This window comes from Rhipicephalus sanguineus, chromosome 4 (genome assembly GCF_013339695.2).
Source record: "Rhipicephalus sanguineus isolate Rsan-2018 chromosome 4, BIME_Rsan_1.4, whole genome shotgun sequence".
NCBI lineage: Eukaryota > Metazoa > Arthropoda > Arachnida > Ixodida > Ixodidae > Rhipicephalus > Rhipicephalus sanguineus.
The window spans coordinates 165428538-165446796 of NC_051179.1; the positions used below are offsets into that span (position 1 = coordinate 165428538).

Sequence of the window (18259 nt, forward strand, 5' to 3'; positions counted from 1 at the left end):
TGGCTGCCCAGGCAGCGCTGCGAAAACGGTGCTAAAAAGCGCCCCCTACGATAAGTTCTTTGGTTTCCAGTAGTCAGACTGGCGGCCACATGCAGCACTAAGCTCAGATGCGCAATGGAGCCGCCGCTGTCGGTTGTGCTGCGCTTTGGATCTCGGCCAATTTCTGGCGTGGCTGAGTTCTTCAGGCCAAGCAATCTGAGTAAACGCAAGAAGCTCGACAACGTCAAGTATGTTTACGACAGGCAGGAGATTGAAGGAACCATTTCGGCGCGCTGCAACTCGCAAGTGCAGCGAATCTCATACGACGTTGAACTCGAGTTAAGTTTTACGAGGCATGCTCGCGTGATTACCGACAGTGCATAAACGAAAAGATTGCTGTTAAGAAAGCCGAAATGATTTGCATTACACGACGAAACGGAATCAAGAAAGGTCCAGTGACGAAGGCTAGCCGTCGGCGGCCCGAATGAGCGCATTCGCGTCGTGTGCCGTTTTCTGCCGCATTCAGTCGCAAACACACTTTTTCCCCATGCACGGTCGTAATTTTCAATATTTGCTTCTAGGGAATTCGTCAAATTCTGTCAGCGTGCGGTGGCGGTCGAGAAGCGACGGCGCGCAATGTTTACAGCCGGCCGCTGGAAGCAGCCGGCTGTAAGCTGCCGGAAAAATTGTAGGCACATACGCAGGGTGACTCATGGCATCGTTTTTCTCGTTTCCCACGAAATGCCGGCTGCATATCCTCGTGATCGCTGTCGGCAGCCACGTACGGCGTGCCGTCTGGACTGCACACAGGGAATATATACATATATAAACGCGTGCACGCGCGTACGAAAAGTAATCAGCACGTTGCGCTGCAAACCACGTTTTGTTCGCGTACTCACTTCACGCGTCGGACGGCACGTGTCCAGCGGTTCCGTCGCTCCACTTCGTACGGCTTTCAGGGGAACCAGTAAAACCGCACATTAGGATCGTTACCCCCACTTTCGAGGCAATTAACCACGCAACAATAACGGCGGCGACCGCGCTTCGGGGCCGCGCGCTGCTCAGAGCCGTCGCCCGGACTACCTGCTTTCGGCAAGGTTTGTTGAAGCAGGGATCGCTCGTCAAACATGTCAGACTCTGCAGGCATAGCGGACAAGTTCCTGCGTACGTTTTAAGCACTTTTTGCGCCTGAAAACTAGGCGCAAAATTAAGTAAAACGCTCAAAGCAACGGAGAACTGCGTAACTCGCCGGTCGGCGTCCATTTTTGACTACCCAAGCAGCTTCGGCGCACGCCACCAGGCTCCGCCACAGTACTGAAAACTCCAGCGCGTCAGCCCTATAGGTGGGCTAGTTGGTATCGCCATAGGCGTGCGCAGGGTTCCCTTCCAGAGGGGGCGGGGGGGTGTTCATCGCGGCGCCCCCCCCCCCCATTAAGTCAATGTATGGGGCCGACTCTACGCCCCCCTCTTCTTAGGTGACTAGAGGGGGGGGGGGGGCGCCCCTTGCCCCCTCTGCGCACGCCTATGGGTATCGCTCGTGGTGTGCGTTTCCCTTCTTCTTTCTGCGTCGTTCATTTGCGCTCAAAGTTTCACATCATTAGAGCCATCCCCAGGATTTCTGGACATGTACATGTCGCGCTATCTCTGAGGCGGCCAGGTGCTCCGCCGTAACTGAATGGGACGCACACAAAAAAGTGTTATCTCACGAACGAATGGCAATATTGAAAACGAATCTCGGTTTCAGATACTGGGGAACCACTAGAACATTTTGGGCGTAATTATAATAACGCGCCACAAAACGCCCATTTTCCCAGGCCATATGAATACATTGCCACACAGCCAATGAGAGCTGCGTCCGTTTAGACCCATTTTGGCTTCTTTCAACTTGGATTGCAAAGCTCAGAGAAGTGGATTCAAAAAAGACTGCCGGTTTTATATTGGCTGAGAAGTGCTCATTCAATTAATGTGCTACTTTATTGGACGAAGAAGGTGCTTCAATGATTCAATGAGTCCGCCTCGCCACTGGTGCGGGTAGTGCGTGCGCAATTGTAGCTTCTGTGATCGCATTTGGTGGCAGCATCCTGAGCTACGTCAATGTCCCCAACTCCTGGCCATGCAGCACTATTAAAAATCTGAAATTTAAATTGCCGTTGAAGCATGCGAATGTAAACATGGACAATGGGAATTGTCCTGTGTTAAATCCAGTTCAAGAGAGATTAAAGAGCGTAGATAATTGAGGTACCCAGGTATAGCGATGACGAGGTGGAAAAGCACACGTTGCACTTGCGAAGGCGTCCCGACGCATGCTAGACCAGTTAGCAAATGGAGCGAGAATATTAGGTCACGATTCCACGCTTCATTGCATCGCACAAGCTGAAGAGGAAGACGGAACTGTCCACGCATACTTGGTGATCACCACCTTCATCGGTTCACGCTCTGTCAACAAATGCGAAACTGAGCACTTCACTGATCAAAAACAAGCAAAATCAAGGAATATAACGTAACATATCGGCTAAAGCTAGTTGGTACTCCATAATTCACCAGCGTTAACCGCGAAAACTTTTTGAAGAAAAACGATACAGGCAAGGAGAGACGCTACCCTGCATATCCGTATCTGCAACTTTCTTTCGTCAGTGCTTGCGCGCCTAACGCCGGTGCATCTTGAAAGTCAACTTCGCGTGAGCGGCTCTGAAAGGCTTCAACACGTAGCAACCGCAGTTTTCAGTGCATAGCCACTATAGTCAGAGAGTCCTCTTAACATATCAACGCGTCGAAAATGCCAAATGTACCTGTGGATCTCTGTCCATTTCCACACAGGCGGATACCCGCTAGTAAGCAAAGCACCAGGTGCGAATAGAGACAGTGTGGGCGGGCAAGAAGGACATCTGAGCTACGCGGGCGCAAGCACTCACCTTCTGTAGGACTGAAACTTACACAAAATATATTGAGCCAGGCTGATGATACTTGTAAGCGTTTGTACATCGAGTACCATGGTGCGGTTCTCTGGCGCGCTCGTGATGGGAGGGGAGGTCCAGGGATTGTCTAGCGGACTACTTGTCGGATGCCAGGAGCCACTGGCACTTGGGCGCGAGAGGCTTTCGTTGGTATCGGCTTGTACATTGCCTAGCCATAGGGATGCCAGCACTGCCGCCGTTGCCACAGCAACCGGTATGGGTAATGTCACAGCCGTCCAGCACCCCGGGCACATACTGAATGGAGAGCAGGAAAGGAACGAGTTGTAACGCTACGGAGTTCAACCAAACAACAAAAATTGCGTGCAGACTACTGTATAAAGATACACTAAACGAAAGCAGTACGACAGCGTTGAGACAGCTCAATTTACTAAATTATTAGCTTCATTTGAACCAAGGCTGCGTTTTCGTAAAGCCCCTTAGTTCAATTATTTATCTTCACAGCACACGTTTGCAAACAACAATAAATACGTATACGTATTTATCCTTTCAACAAAGAGGACCACGAGTGACTCGAAGATGAAGGGTTAAGCCTTAGTGACGGAATTCTACATAGTTTGTACTGTACGTCGTGGATGACTTTAGGAAAACAATGCAAACGATCCCAAAAATTGAACATGAGTGGAACAGTACAGCCAATAAGAATATCACTGCACTTACCTGCGCAACACGTACGCTTTACAGCTTATGCATCCTCGGGGAATAATATGATTGGGCTGTAGACTTCGACTCCTCCAGCTCCCAACTCATTTACTGCGACAGCAACACTTTCGCGCATTCATGATAAGATTATAGCAGCACTATTTTAGGTTCCTGAAGCTTTTGAAGGCGGCTAACTTGCAATAAAGGTACCACTATACAGGCGCGAAAAAAAAAAAATGGACCTTAAGAAACACACATTGACAAGACGGGCGCCAACTACGAAATGGTTGTATTCTTTCGACAACCAAACCGGATATACCAGAAACACTATCAGATAATCTGTGCAGAACGAAGAAAGAAAAAAATCAGACACAACAGGCATGCACACCAACAGCTATTATACACAATACAGATCCCGATAATATATATACGCAATCTGCTGATGCCCTCAAAACGACGCATCCTTATCGAGTAATGACAGTGAAGGCTCGCTGACACATTTTGAGCTGTGCTTCTGGATATCAGGAGCCTCGCCTCGATTGCATCTTTTTCAATGCTATCAAGTCCATGGGAAGTGGACCTCGTCTACTGGTACTCAGGGTCAGAACCAGAAATATTTGCCTGCGTATATCCATGTGGTTTCTGTAGCCGTCCTTCGCATCAGTTCTGCGCTGGCGTGCTCCCTTATTGACGCGTGGGTCGGCCAATTTAGCCGATGTATTCTTTCTTGCAGCCTAGCGAAAAGGCGTAAACGGTGCCATGGACGCATTCTACATTTTTTTTTTTCAAGGTGAAGCTCTGCTTTGCGTCTTATCTTTCGTTTTCATCCGGGTGCAATATGCGACTACTGGCAGGCTGCGGACAAAACAACGGTCGCGTTATGTCATTCCGTGCCCGGGTGCGCTGCGATACTAAGCCCGCCTACTTAGACATCAAAGCAGCGCGAAAGGTTGGGCTGACATGCTTTTGCCAGCTCTGCGCTCAGGCTCTCTTGATCAGTTCAGAATGAATGTTTCCATGCGGCATCGGAGGTTTCTTAGAGCGTGGTTTTGAACAAAAAGCACACGTGAGGTCAGTCGCTTTTGCAGCGCAGGGTGTTCGGCTCCCGTACTTGATTAACCCCGAGAATGGGAGTGGCGCCGCCTGGCGGGAGGCCTGAATGACGTCACGGCACGGACTCTTCGTCGCCTGCCGTGGCGTGCCTACATAACACGCGCTCACTTCGTAGGCTGTTGCGCGGTTAGCGTTCGCTTTTTGCTTGTCTCACGCTTAAGATAAATGACGAAAACAGCAGCGATAATGTTCCTGGTAAAACAGCAAGGAACTATACATTTTTTTGCACAATCGCCAACTGTGCCAGCTCTCTGTCGTAAACATTTTGAAAGGGGTGATCAGGTTTGTTGTTCTGTCGCGCTGCTAACCTGAAGGATGGGTTCGACTCCCAGCCATGACAGCTGGATTCAGACGAAGGCGAAAAGCAAGAACATGCCTGTGCTTAGATACAGGGGCACGTTAAAGCATCACAGGTGGTAAAAATTATTCTACTGCATGCCTCATAGCATGTAGTGGTTTTGGCACGTAATACACCATAATTGCATTATTAGGATGCGTTGTTCACAGGCAATCCTTTCAGAGATATGGTGGTTTCGTTTCCACAAGCGTTATTTGTGTCGGACGCATCCGCCCACCTGTGGACAGCGTTATGCCGGTGTTCCAAGTCCCGCGCACACGTGATTGCGAAACTATTATTGCTGTCACATTGTCTTCCTGTATCGTAGCAACGGTTCTGTCACGCTCGCAAGTATAGTCTAGATAGCCACCTCATAAACTAAACTTTCTCGCAGTTGATTACCCCTGAGCAGCATAAACCTGTATGTGCACCTGGCGTACGAAACCAATCGTTGCCTCATAGAGGCAAAGGGCGTTTCATTATTACGTGGACCACGTCGCTGAATGCGCCATCGAAAGAGTTCGTTTCGTATTTTTGGCATTTTGTTCTGCAGACGGTTACTAGCAGAGCTCCCACGTGAAGTAAACATTACTTTTTGTGACTTGGCGGTAGATCGGACCAGCAGTTTGCGTAAATCGAGGTACAATAACAATCCTCGGGTTTACATACCGAAACCACGACATGGTTATGAGGGATGCCGTAGTGCTCCGGAAACTTTGACCATCTGGTCTTCTTTAACGTGCACTGACATCGCAGAGTACACGGGCCTTTACCATTTCGCGTCCATTAAAATGCGACCACCGCGGCTGGGATCGAACCCGCGGCTCTCGGGTCAGCAGGCGAGCACCGTAACCACTACACCACCGTGGCGGACCAAATCAGGGTATGCGACTACACAATCCATGACGGCTGTTGACAAGAAACCTGCCCATATGATCCAAGTATACCGTCACCTCGGCATTTCCGAAACCGTTGTGTGTGTGGAAGTATTATTTTGTTTAATTTTCCGAATATGATAAGCGATTGTGTGTGACAGACAGATGGATCTAAATTCTCCTGTAGCAGAAAGCGGATTCTGTCAAATTACCTATATTATTCGCAGAGACAGACATAACTTGCACGATAAACCGCGACGTAGTTAGTAAACTGAAAGCTGCCTAATTTCAATTGTAGTACTTCGGCACACATGCTTTAACAGCGGAGTCTATGTGAAGTTGTAATTAAGTTTATCATAAGTACTTTCTTAGCACCGATTTCTTGGAGCACGTGGTGCTAATAACGAATGTCTTGCTGTCTTGCATCACCATTTTCACAGTGGGTCTTCTGTTCGGACGGAAGTTTGCCCATCCTAAGCTATATTAGCCTAACGTTCTACAGCTTAGTTAACTTTCGCTAGTAATAAATACTTCAACCTTGTACCTTGCCAAATTTGCATCGTGAAATTGAGAAGTAATCGCCACCGTAACGCGAAGGAGCGGGTACACGGCGGGCGCAGAAAGAAACGAGTTTCGGGGGCGGAGTGGGCGAATCCTTACCGTGACGTCATTTCGCCGCGACTGCAGCGACGCTAGTGTTCGTTCTCGGGGCTAATAGCTTATCCTAAAACATAGCAATCACATTTAAAGGCACACGTAAAAAGGAGCATAGCAAAAGAAAAACACCCCTTTCAGGAAATCCCTAAGTTCGTGCCGTGGCGCATAATGCGCAATAGGTGGCAGAATGACACAAACAAATTGTTGTTCTGTCCACACCCTGAAAATTGTCGCAGGCATGAACTCCAACAAAAGAGGAATGGAATCGCATACTTTTGTTTGTTTCCTTTGAATAGTTTAATCCTATCAATGTATTGAGAATGACAATAATAACTCAATGCCTGACGTGAAGTATATGGTGTTTCTTAATAAATAATATTGAATCAACATTATGCACGATAACTGATTTGAAACGTTAAAGGGACACCAAAGTGAAGCAGTAGACTAGTTTAAACTGATAAATTATACTCTGAAAACACTTGTGTCGTTAATTTTTACCATCATAGGTTCATTATTCGATGAGAAAATTGATGTTAAAAATGTCACTTTTAAATTTCCCACCGATATATGCACCGATGACGTCACGGATTCAAAGTGTTTATTTGAATTTTGCCCACATCGGCTCAACGAAATTTCTTCAAACTTGGTATGTTAAGACTCTGGCTCCCTCAGCAAACAATGCACTTCATTTTAACCGATCAATAACTAAGTAGGCCCCAGTAGACGCCGTCAAAATTTATGACGTCACTGCTGCTGGTGCGGAAACTTCCAGGTGATGTCGCCACCTGCATTTTCCTCTTGCGCGTTTTCTTGTTTTACTAAGCGTGTCATCGCGGAAAGCGCGGTTATTACTTTTTTTTTTGGTGTCGTGGCAGTAATTTACTGATCCGAGAAACATCGCTTTTCTCTTGAGTGTTCGTTAATTCTAGAATAAATTGATATTTTTAAAGTGAGTACTTATTTCTGCCCCATTTTGGGCTAAACTCCCCCTGAGGGTGAGCGCCAATACTGCAAAGCCAGGGGTCTCAAACACGCGGCCTGCGGGCCCCATGCGGCCTGCCCGTGACTGTCTTTGTTCCATATTTTTTTTTATTGTCTTAACAAGTATGTTCGTGAGCTACACAGGCATGACAGATCTAAAGGATTGTTCCTTGAGACAGCCCCTACGGCCACCATGTGTTAATATATAATCAGTTTAAATAACTTTGGAGATCGGCATCGACATAATGTTGGAATCCTTGCGCCAATCTCCTTCAGAAATGACCCGTATATTAAATATGTGAAAGGTTTCCTTTCATATGGCAACACTTGCTGACAGCCTCAAAGGGGGCTCTTGAATCCATTCGGTAAGGTACATACAGTCCACCGCGGTGGTGTACCGGTTACGGCGCTCGACCGCTGACCCAAAGGTCTATTGTGTGATGTCAGTGCACGTTAAAGAACACCAGTTGGTCGAAATTTCCAGAGCCCTACACTACTATGTCCCTCATAATAATATCTTGGTTTTGGAACGTTAAACCCCAGACATTATTCTTATTATTTATTATACGGCGCATACACAATGAAACCCAAAGTGAAGTAAGCCCGTCTTCTAAGAATTTCCAATCGTGCTATTCCCCTTGGAATTATCGTTGTCAAGTGGTGCTTTCTTCTGACAACCATAATTCAGTGAACCCCCAGCCCCCCCCCCCCTTCCCTCACTTCGCTTTCTTTCCTTTTCACAAACCATTCCTCCTTCCTTTTGACTCGCCCAATTCGTCACGGCGGCCTCCCCCCCCCCCCCCCCCCGAAACCCCCGCGTTCGCAGTGGCTATCCCCTCCCCCTTTGTTTGGATTAGAGGAGAGATTACGGAGCATATACACACAAGTCTAAAAGGAAAGCAGTTGCAGCGTTGAAGAAGACAAGTCCGCTTGTGGAAAGGTCGGCTCCAGTACGCCCTCTGTTTACGAATTTATCATCACAAGGTTCCATCTTCCCCTGACTTCCGCCTTTTTTGGATGTACGGCTATTTGTAGTATTCTTCAGATGCCCAAATGACTTGATTGAACACATGGTTGTGCTGATCCGCCTCCTGAAGGCAACTTGATGTCTAATTTGATTAAACAGAAGTGTGGGTTATCCTATTCAAAATTACCTTTGTGAATATTTTGAGTAACACTTGGTGTTGGTTGGTCGAATTATCGATGTTTAAGTTCTTTATGTCTCCTGCCTTATGTTTTAGTATATTCATGGCGTTTCTCTAACTCACTGGCACATTTGAAGTCTGAAGGCATTGTGCGTAGATTGTCACAAGCTTTCTAAATATATAAACCTGCTCTTCTGGTAAAATCGACTGATTTGCCGTCTCCAGGGAGGCTTTTCCGTTGACATGCTTTGTAGGGCTCTTCTAACCTCTTCGGTATTTACACAGAGAACTTCAGTGTGCTGTTCGACATCGATTCGATTCTAGGTTGGGTGGCTTGTCGACGTGTACCTAGCCTAGTTACGTGGCTCTAAGCGTGTGCGACACGTCACACCTGCACGGATAGTGCCGTGCACGCACCAAAAAGCAGGTGGCTTGGTGGGCGCTCATACAAAGGTGTGCGTTTGCCCCTGTTCTTGGAAAGAAAGGATTGGATTGAAATGCACGTTATTCGTCCAACGGTTATTGCTGCTGGTTCCGTGGCTTGGCTGCCAGGTGTCCGTCACTCGAGGAACATCTTACGAGGTCCCCAGCAATAGCCCTGGCACATTGCACGGCCCACTGCTGGTCCGGGGGCCTCACTGAGGGGGGTTGCTTGCCATCGTTCAGGGCGGCATTCCGATTCAGATAACCACCTTCTTTTGAACGCGTGACGCGCAATTCAGGAAGTGGTGGGGTAGGTGGAAGGGTGCACTTGCTAAAGTGTGACCGTTTGCGTTTGTGCACGCACGTACGTGCTCGTCCGTTTCATTTTCAGCTCGATGAAATAAACAATGTGCATGTTTGGGCTAGTTGGTATTCCGTTGATGCTACTATAGCGCAAACTTCAGAGACGAGGGACGAAAGAACACAGCAGACACAAGCGGTAACTTCCAAGTGAATTTCTATTGTTTGAGGTACATATTTATAATGATAACCGCGCGCCTGCGCCACTTGACCTCCACAACACACGACACCCCAAAGTGATAACAGTAAGCTTGCTATCTAAATGTAATCGGTAACATGCCAAACCAAAAAGTTATACACGATTCACCTGAAACTATCAAGTGGCGCGCCTAGAAAGCACAATTCTTTCTTTGAGAGGGTAATGGAAGGCATGCTGATGCAATGGTGACCATCCTTGACCATTTCTGCTGCTTCGGCTATTTCTCGTGTCCTCTGGGCGGCGTGACTGAAGAGCACTGCACATTTTTCAAACTCTGGCGTACATCGGCACCTTCGTAAATGCGTCGCTACGTGAGCCTGCAAACCACCCCAGATATTGCATGCATGCTCTCTAAGGCGGTCGTTCAGGCAGCGCCCGGTCTGTCCCAGATATATGCTGCCACATGTTAAAGGAAATGAATAAACAGCTTCTTACATTCTGGAAAGCGTACACGATGCTTCGTGGAACACGTGTGTTTTTTCTTTCGCCGTTGGGCATGTCATTTTGCATGGCTACACTTATAATTCCTTGGGTGCCGACATGGCAACCTTTACATTTGCTTTTTGGCCTACCTACTTTAAATTATGGGAAATACGATGAAAGTAGGGAATAACGGCCAATCTTTTGTTCTGATTTTGCGTTCAGATCAATGATGATCAAGGATGGTCACCATTGTATTAGCATGCCTTCTATTACCCTCTCAAAGAAAGAATTGTGTTTTCAAATGCGGCACTTCATAGTGCCAGGTGAATTGTGTATAACTTCTTTGGTTTGGCATGTTACCGATTACTTTTAGATAGTAAGCTTACTGTTATCGCTTTAGGGTGTCGTAAGCTTACTGTTATCACTTTAGGGTGTCGTGGGTTGCGGAAGTCAAGTGGCGCGGGCGCGCGGTTATCGTTACAAATATGTGTCTCAAACAACGAAAATTCAGTTGGAAATTAGCGTTTGTGTGTGTGGTGTTCTTTGGTCCCTCGTCTCTGAAGTGTGCGTTATAGTAGCATCAATGAAATAAACAATGCAGCCTGTGAGTGTGGAAACGGGGGCGCGGTTATTAAAAGATTGTTTTTGTGTAAACGCTCATGAGGTATCGTGCGCATGTGTCTGCGTGGCTCATTGCTTTTGGACGATGAATTTTAACACATGATCGAAACAGCTTTATTGACATTCAGGCCTTGTTTTATAAAACATTTCCAGTCCAGCCCAGTTTTACAAAAAGGCACCCTGGAAAAGTACATAGCTTTAGTATTCCGCTTATTCAACGCATAAGAAATGTTATTTTTCGTTTTAAACAAGCGCTTTAGAGTGCGGTGATCGAGCTCAGCCAGCACGCAACTGGGCGTCGCGGCGATTGCTGGCAGAGTCACTGCAAAATTGCCGGCAGAGCTTTCGTTTCATAATATGGCTTTTGTTGGTACTTAACAGCCTTTAACTTTCACAGTGATGCGTTTCTTATGTTTTCGTCCTCTGCGCGTACTTTGGCGCCCATGCGGAGCAGGTCCGCAGTCAAAGCGGCGCTCATGTAATGTGAGCGCCCGCAGCATCGAGCGGCTGATCACAAGACAAAGATTGCTGAACCATGACACCTGGCTGCAAACTTCTTGTGGAGCTGCTGCTTTGTGATTACGTCTCGTACTGAGACCTTGAACAACTTACATCTGATTTTCAGCACACAACGAACGGCGGGGCTGCTAGGCTTATTTGGTGACATGTGACGCATTATAACTTGTTAGTAACTAAAATAATGCAACGTTTTTTCACGTCTATTGGTATAGATGACGTCCTTGACTGCGGTCAGAGGGATATAAAAATAATAAAAAATGGCCTTTTCGAGTAGACTATCTTCAAACATCGGCATTTTTGGTAAATCACTTACGTTTCAGCACAATTACGGAGTGAAAATGAGCGTGATAAAACCACGAAAATTACTTTAAAAGCAAGCGTAGATATAAAAGTTGAACTTGTTTCCAGCAGTACATGCCTGAAATGCAGGTAATTTGTGCGGTTTGCCATGCTTGTGGCTGTTTTCTTCAAAAACTGCTCCTACAGGTAAGGGAAATAACAGACTCATAAAATTGTAATTTATTTGTTCTTTGAGAGGAATAAATATTCTTACCAAGAAGTGCACCGTTTTTCCCTAGGTGCGCTCAATTTTCAGAAATCGCGAAATTGGCGGAAAAGTGTTTTTTTTTTTTTGCGGCCAGATATTTTGATATTTTTTTCAGGCAATCAAATTTTTTTCACAACACTAACTTCGATACCATTGTCCTGGATCGAACACCTACGCCTAAAGTGAATTTCAACAAAATCGGGAGTGGTGACCGGGACCGCGTGTTCAATCTTATCTGGACACTCTCATTATCGTGTTTGATGAGGCATCTAAGGCTTTCGCCTTAATGACGGACCGCTGTTGAGATGCGGGGCTCAGGCCCGTAGCCAGGGGGGGGGGGTGCCCTAGGGTAGGACCCCCGAAATTGTGGTGAAGTAGGTGTTTTTGCCAAATATAAATAATGAAAATCAAATAGTCAAGGCTTTCGTCAAGTGCCCTCCCCGCCCCTCGAAAACAATTCCAGGCTACGAGCCTGGCGTGGTTTATATTACACATGCCTGCAACATGAAACAGATATGGTACACTATTGTGTATGGCTTTCTATTGCGTATAGCTTTTTCGGTGGTAGACGAGGACGAGTGTTCGTTTACCGCGAAGAAAATTTGTGCCTCTCTCCAGGTGTTTCGTTGAACTCACAGGTATGTAACGAATAGTGAACACTGTCGGATAAGTGTATACAGTCAAACTCGACTGTGTCGAACTCGGGTGAATTGAATTATCCTTGATAATGAAATATTTTTTAACACGACTATGCTTTAACGTCATGCAGACTCAAATACGTACAGCTATATCGATAACATATCTGCCACAGAAATTGGCAAGTCTCACTACTCAACACTGGTGTATTAAAGATGAAGGGAACACATGCATACGGCTGAAATGGCTTCTCATGACCGTGCACCCGCCAGGCAGGACGATGCATGTCGCGGCAAAAGGAAGCATGCTGTCCAAATGGGAGAACTTGAATGCGCGTACGCCAAATTCAAGAGGGAATTTCTGGACAGACGCTTCGGATTTAGTTGCAGGGTATCCGATCAGTTATAATTCTAAGTTTTGTGCCACCTCTGTGTCTTGTGCTAAACAGCTTCGCTTCTCACCCACCTTAACAGAGTTGAGTGGTTCCCGAGTTTTTTTTTTTTACGATTTATATTCCTGGGGGAAATCCATCCCCAGGATTATACTCCGCAAAGAATGAAGCAGAATTGAAACGAACACGCCGGGGCCGTGGCTGGGCCAAGACAAAACTTTATTGCGATAGCGCGGTTTAATATAGCGTTGTGCGAGAGGGGTTAAGGGGAAGGGAAGGAGAAGAAGCAGTGGTGATAACGGCGGCTTCGGCTGGCGTGACGTCACGGATACATCATTCCGCTCCTCCTACGGTGAGTAACGGTCTGGGGGTTTGCGTTGCCGGCCCGAGCGACGCAACACCGGAGTTGAGGGGCTCCCGGCGATCTCGCTCCTTGTTGGCGCTCGCCTCGGTGTTCCTCCTGCTAGGGCCCCGCAGGCAGTTTCGAGGCACCGAGAGTCACCGGCTTCTCCCTGGTCATGCTCCAACTCCCGTGGCTTCACCTGGTCGCTGTGGCGCCGAATGGTTTCCCCCTCCGGACCATCGGCATTCACCAGGCGGGCTCCGTCTGTCGATGTAATGCTGGCTGGAGTCCACGGCTCGCCTCGCCCAAAGTTCCTCGCCCAGACTGGCTCCCCGGGCTGCCACCCATCGAGGGGGGGACGGTCAACTGGTGAGGGCGGAATGGACACTGCGTTGTCCAGCCTGGAGCGAAGATCGTAGCCCATTAGGAGTTGTGCTGGTGTCCGGCCCCCGGCCTGCGGCGTCCTGCGGTACCTGTGCAAAATCCTAGCCAGGCGGGTTTTCAGTGACCCTTTTACATTCTTCTTCAAAGAATACTTCACAGTCCGAACCGCCCGCTCCGCGAGCCCATTGGACTGGGGGTGATACGGTGCTGTTCGGAGGTGTACTATGTTATTCAGCTTCGTGAAGGTGTTAAATTCCCAACTCGTAAACTGTGGGCCATTATCGGATACCAGCGTCCGGGGCAACCCGAATGTACTGAACAAGGTGCGCAGAGCCTCTATGGTGGCGTGTGTGGTGGAACTCTTCATGGGTATTGCTTCTATCCACTTACTATGTGAATCCACCACAATCAGTAGCATGTGACCATCGATCGGCCCCGCAAAATCGATATGCAGCCTCGACCAACGCTCATCCGTTTCCGGCCACGCAACAGGGGGTTTCTTTGGGGGCATAGGGGCAGCTTGGATGCAACTGGTGCAGGACTTAACCATGTGCTCAATGTCATTATCGATCCGGGGGTACCACATCAAGGAGCGCCCTAGCCACTTCATTGAGCAAATCCCTTGATGAGTATCATGCAGCAGAGGTAACATTACTGCTCGGGCACTCTTAGGGACGATCACTCGATGACCCCAGCAGAGAAGCCCATAACTCCCCGTTATCTCAGCTTTCCGGTTGAAGTATGGCATCAAGTGCTGGTCCTTAGGCCCCAAATTTCTTGGCCATCCCTCCTGCACCCACTTTTGCACCTTTGCTAAATCGTCATCAAGCTCCGTGAGAGTGCCCAGTTGCTTCGCAGACATGACAACATCATTGAGGGCCTCCGTGAGCAGCACATACTCACCGTCCACAGTTTCTTCCTGCGTCTCTGGCTGGGAAGTTGCTGACGTGGGGAGTCGGCTGAGGGCATCGGCTGGAATGTTGTTTTTCCCGGCTGGTGTTTGATGACGTAATCGTATGCGCTCAGCAGCAGGGCCCATCGCTGGATTCGCGCCGCGGTCATCACGGGCACTGGCCTGTCTGGGTGAAAAAGTCCAACAAGTGGCTTATGGTTCGTCATCAATGTGAAAGTATTGCCGAGCAAGTATTGTCGGAATTTCGACTCACCAAACACAAGTGCCAAGGCTTCACGCTCCAGCTGCGAGTAATTTTTCTCAGCTCCAGTCAATAACCGAGAGCGGAACCCTATGGACCGAGGTACCCCGCCCCCGACATCGTGTGACAGCACTGCGCCGATTCCGTCCAGGGAGGCATCGCATTCCAGGACTAGCGGCTTGTGTGGGTCAAAATGTGCCAGAAAGTCTGCGGATTTCAGAAGGTCTTTCACACTGCTGAATGACTGCTGTTTAGCGGTACCCCACTTCCACTTAGCTTCCTTTCGGAGTAGTTGATATAGGGGTGACATGGCGGTCGATGCATTGGGAAGAAACTTGTGGTAGTACGTTACCATGCCGAGGTAGGACCTTAATTCTGCGGAATTCCGTGGTGCCTGAACCTTAAGGATGGCGTCTATGTTTTCCGTCTTTGGTTGAAGACCTCGAGCGCTGATTCGATGCCCCAAAACATACACCTCTGGTTGGCGGAACTTGCACTTGGCTGCGTTCAGGCGCACGCCGTATTCCCGGAAACGCTTGAATACTTCGTGCAGGGTGGTGCAGTCATTGCGTTTCTCTGCCACGATGACGTCGTCTAGGTAGACCTGAACACCCGGAAGTCCCTGCAAAATGGTCTCCATACGCCGTTGGAACACGGCCGGCGCGGACGCCACTCCAAAAGGCAGGCGAGTAAAGCCCTTATGCGCGTTTATGGTCGTGAGTTGCATGGCTTCCTCATCCAACGGAAGCTGGTTGTATGCCTCCCGCAAGTCTATCGTGGTAAAAACTTCACCGACATTTAATGTAGCCAGGATATCCTCCACCCGTGGCAACGGATATTGCTCAGTGCGACAGGCTTTGTTGACCGTTAGCTTAAAATCGCCGCAAAGGCGGATGCAGCCATTCCGTTTCACTACCGGTACCACTGGCGCCGCCCACTCCGCATGAGGCACCGGTACAATAATACCCGCGCCCGAAAGGCGGTCCAGTTCCGCGTCGACCTTTGGCCGAAAAGCATACGGAACTTCGCGTGCTTTCCAGAATTTCGGCACCACGTTTTCTGGCGTCTCGAAGTGTACCGGTGGCCCTTTTATGAGCCCTAAACCTGGCGCGAACTCATCAGCGAATTCTGCTAGCAACCGGTCCACGTTCACGTCGTCAGCACCCAGTAACGGCAGTTGTTCACCTGACGTGTTCACGTTCATGACCGGTGCCTCGAGCATGTGGAACGCTTGAATCAGGTCGCGTCCGCAGAGGTTTGGGCCGGAGCAACCAAGGACTTGCAAAGATCCAGCCGTCGACCTGTTTCCGCACGAAACCTTGAGCTGAAGTTGTCCCCGCACTGGAAGCCGTCCCAGGAAGCAGGTGAGTTTCAATGGCGAACCACGCAGCTTCGGCCACACTGTTTTGTTCCGCTCATATGTGGGCCAAGTGATGACCGAAACCGGCGAGCCTGTGTCGACCTGCATGTTCACTGGAACCCCACCCAATCCAAGGTGCGCACGATGGGTAGCGTAATGCCGACGTGGCCGATGTGACTGTCCGCTGCCTCCAGCGCGAACATGCCGTCCATGCCAGTGTTTTCCTCCCGCGACAAGGCGTGTACTTGGCGTTCTGGTGGCACCACCCCGAACCCACTCTCACGGCGGCAACAGGCTCGAGCGATATGACCTCGTTGTTTACACTTGAAGCATGACGCCGAGCGGACGCGGCAATCCTCGGGTCCGTGCCCTTTTTCTCCGCAGCGGTAGCACGCAACAATCTGTGGCCGGCTTCGTGGGCGATAGGACTGGCCTCCCAGCGCATGCACACTTGCCTCAGCGGTGGGGCTTACTATCTCTTGCGCGTTGGCCTCGGCCATTTCGGTAGATATCGCAATTTCTTCCGCTTCGCTCCTCGTCAGCTGTGGTTTCGCGAGTAGCTGCCGACGCACTCCGACGTTGTGCATACCACAGACGACGCGATCTCTTAGCATTCTGTTCAACGAAGCACCAAAATTGCAGGTGTCCGCAATCTGCCGAATCGCCACGATAAAATCCTTGACCGGTTCACCGGGCAGCTGATTGCGGGTGAAGAACTTATAAGACTGTGCTATCTCGTTCGGTTGCGGCGAGAAGTGCTGCTTAAGCAAGGCTATCACTTGTGGGTACGACAGTTCATTCACCTTATCCGGAGCACAACGTCCGCTCAGTACGTCGACCAGAAGAGTGGTAAGTTGGGCTAGTTGGTAATGATCCATACTTAATGTAACTGCGCAAAAAAACGGACGGAAACACGAAGGGCGAGGAAAGGACAAACAAGCGCAGTTTGTCCTTTCCTCGCCCTTCGTGTTTCCGTCCGTTTTTTTGCGCAGTTACATTAAGTACAGTACGTCGACGGTGTGGGTGGACAGTGCAGTCACCAGCAGGGCCCGCTTCTTGTTGTCTTCCGTGACGCCATTTCCCTCAAAGAAGGCTTCCAGCCGAACCTGGTACGCGGGCCACTTGTCGCTCGTCTCGTCGAACTGCGGCGGGCTGGCGTATCCTCCCGTGGGTGCGGCGGCCATGACGGACGGAGCTGACGCCCCACCTTCGCCCATCTTCGTCGCTATTGAAACGAACACGCCGGGGTCGTGGCTGGGCCAAGACAAAACTTTATTGCGATAGCCAGGTTTACTGTAGCGTTGTGCGAGAGCGGTTAAGGGGAAGTGAAGGAGAAGAGGCAGTGGTGATAACGGCGGCTTCGGCTGGCGTGACGTCACGGATACATCAAAAATGACGGCAGATGCAGTCAACGTGGACTCCCTAATCTGAAGCCTGGCTGTGTACTGCCCGTCGATGTAATAAGGCGATCTTCGACTTTGCGCAGCTGGCTACTTTGCCAAGGCGTCATAACATAAGGCAGTTTAGCTGCGAGTGTTATTCATCGGCGTCGTGAAATTCCGCCCATATTTTTACGGTCGGCTATTCTGTGTCATCACCGGCCGCCACTCTCTCTGTTGCCTATCCGCACTCAAGCACGGGACGACTCGCTCGCTCGACCTTACGCCAGATAGAATATATGTTCTATGTCGTATACAACACAGGACGCCAGCGCTAGGATGCAGATTGTTGGTCCCGGTCGGAGCTGGTCGAAGCTCATATCATTGCTTGCGTTTTCCCTGTGACGCAGATGCTCTAATTTGGCGGCAAGCAACGCCGCGATTCTTCGTTACGAGCCATCATCGACCTGCTGGAGTTAGCACCTGTTGACGGCTAGCTCTTGCCGAATATTTCTCATGAAGGAGGGAATATTATTGTACCATCGTAAGTATTATCCTAACCGCCCTCACCTTATGCTCCTCTCTCAGGCACAGCTGCATTGGCCTGTCCGAGAGTATCAGAGCATTTCCAGGATATGCTTGGGAGTTCAACCGTGTGCGCCGTTCCCTTCTATTGGCCTGGTCTCGCCCGCTCCATGCAGCTGGTGAGCTCTCCTATCTCTCCAAAACACCTTATGCGCTTCCAGTTGGGAAGCTTCAGCCAATCGACGCACCGACTGAACATTTGCACAGGGGCGTGGCCCGCGAGACAGCACCACC

At 49.3% G+C, this 18259-nt stretch overlaps 1 pseudogene; it reads right to left on the bottom strand.

The window, feature by feature from the left end:
• Positions 1-13009: 13009 nt before the first annotated feature.
• On the bottom strand, positions 13010-17245 carry LOC125758346 (uncharacterized; annotated as a pseudogene).
• Positions 17246-18259: the final 1014 nt, after the last annotated feature.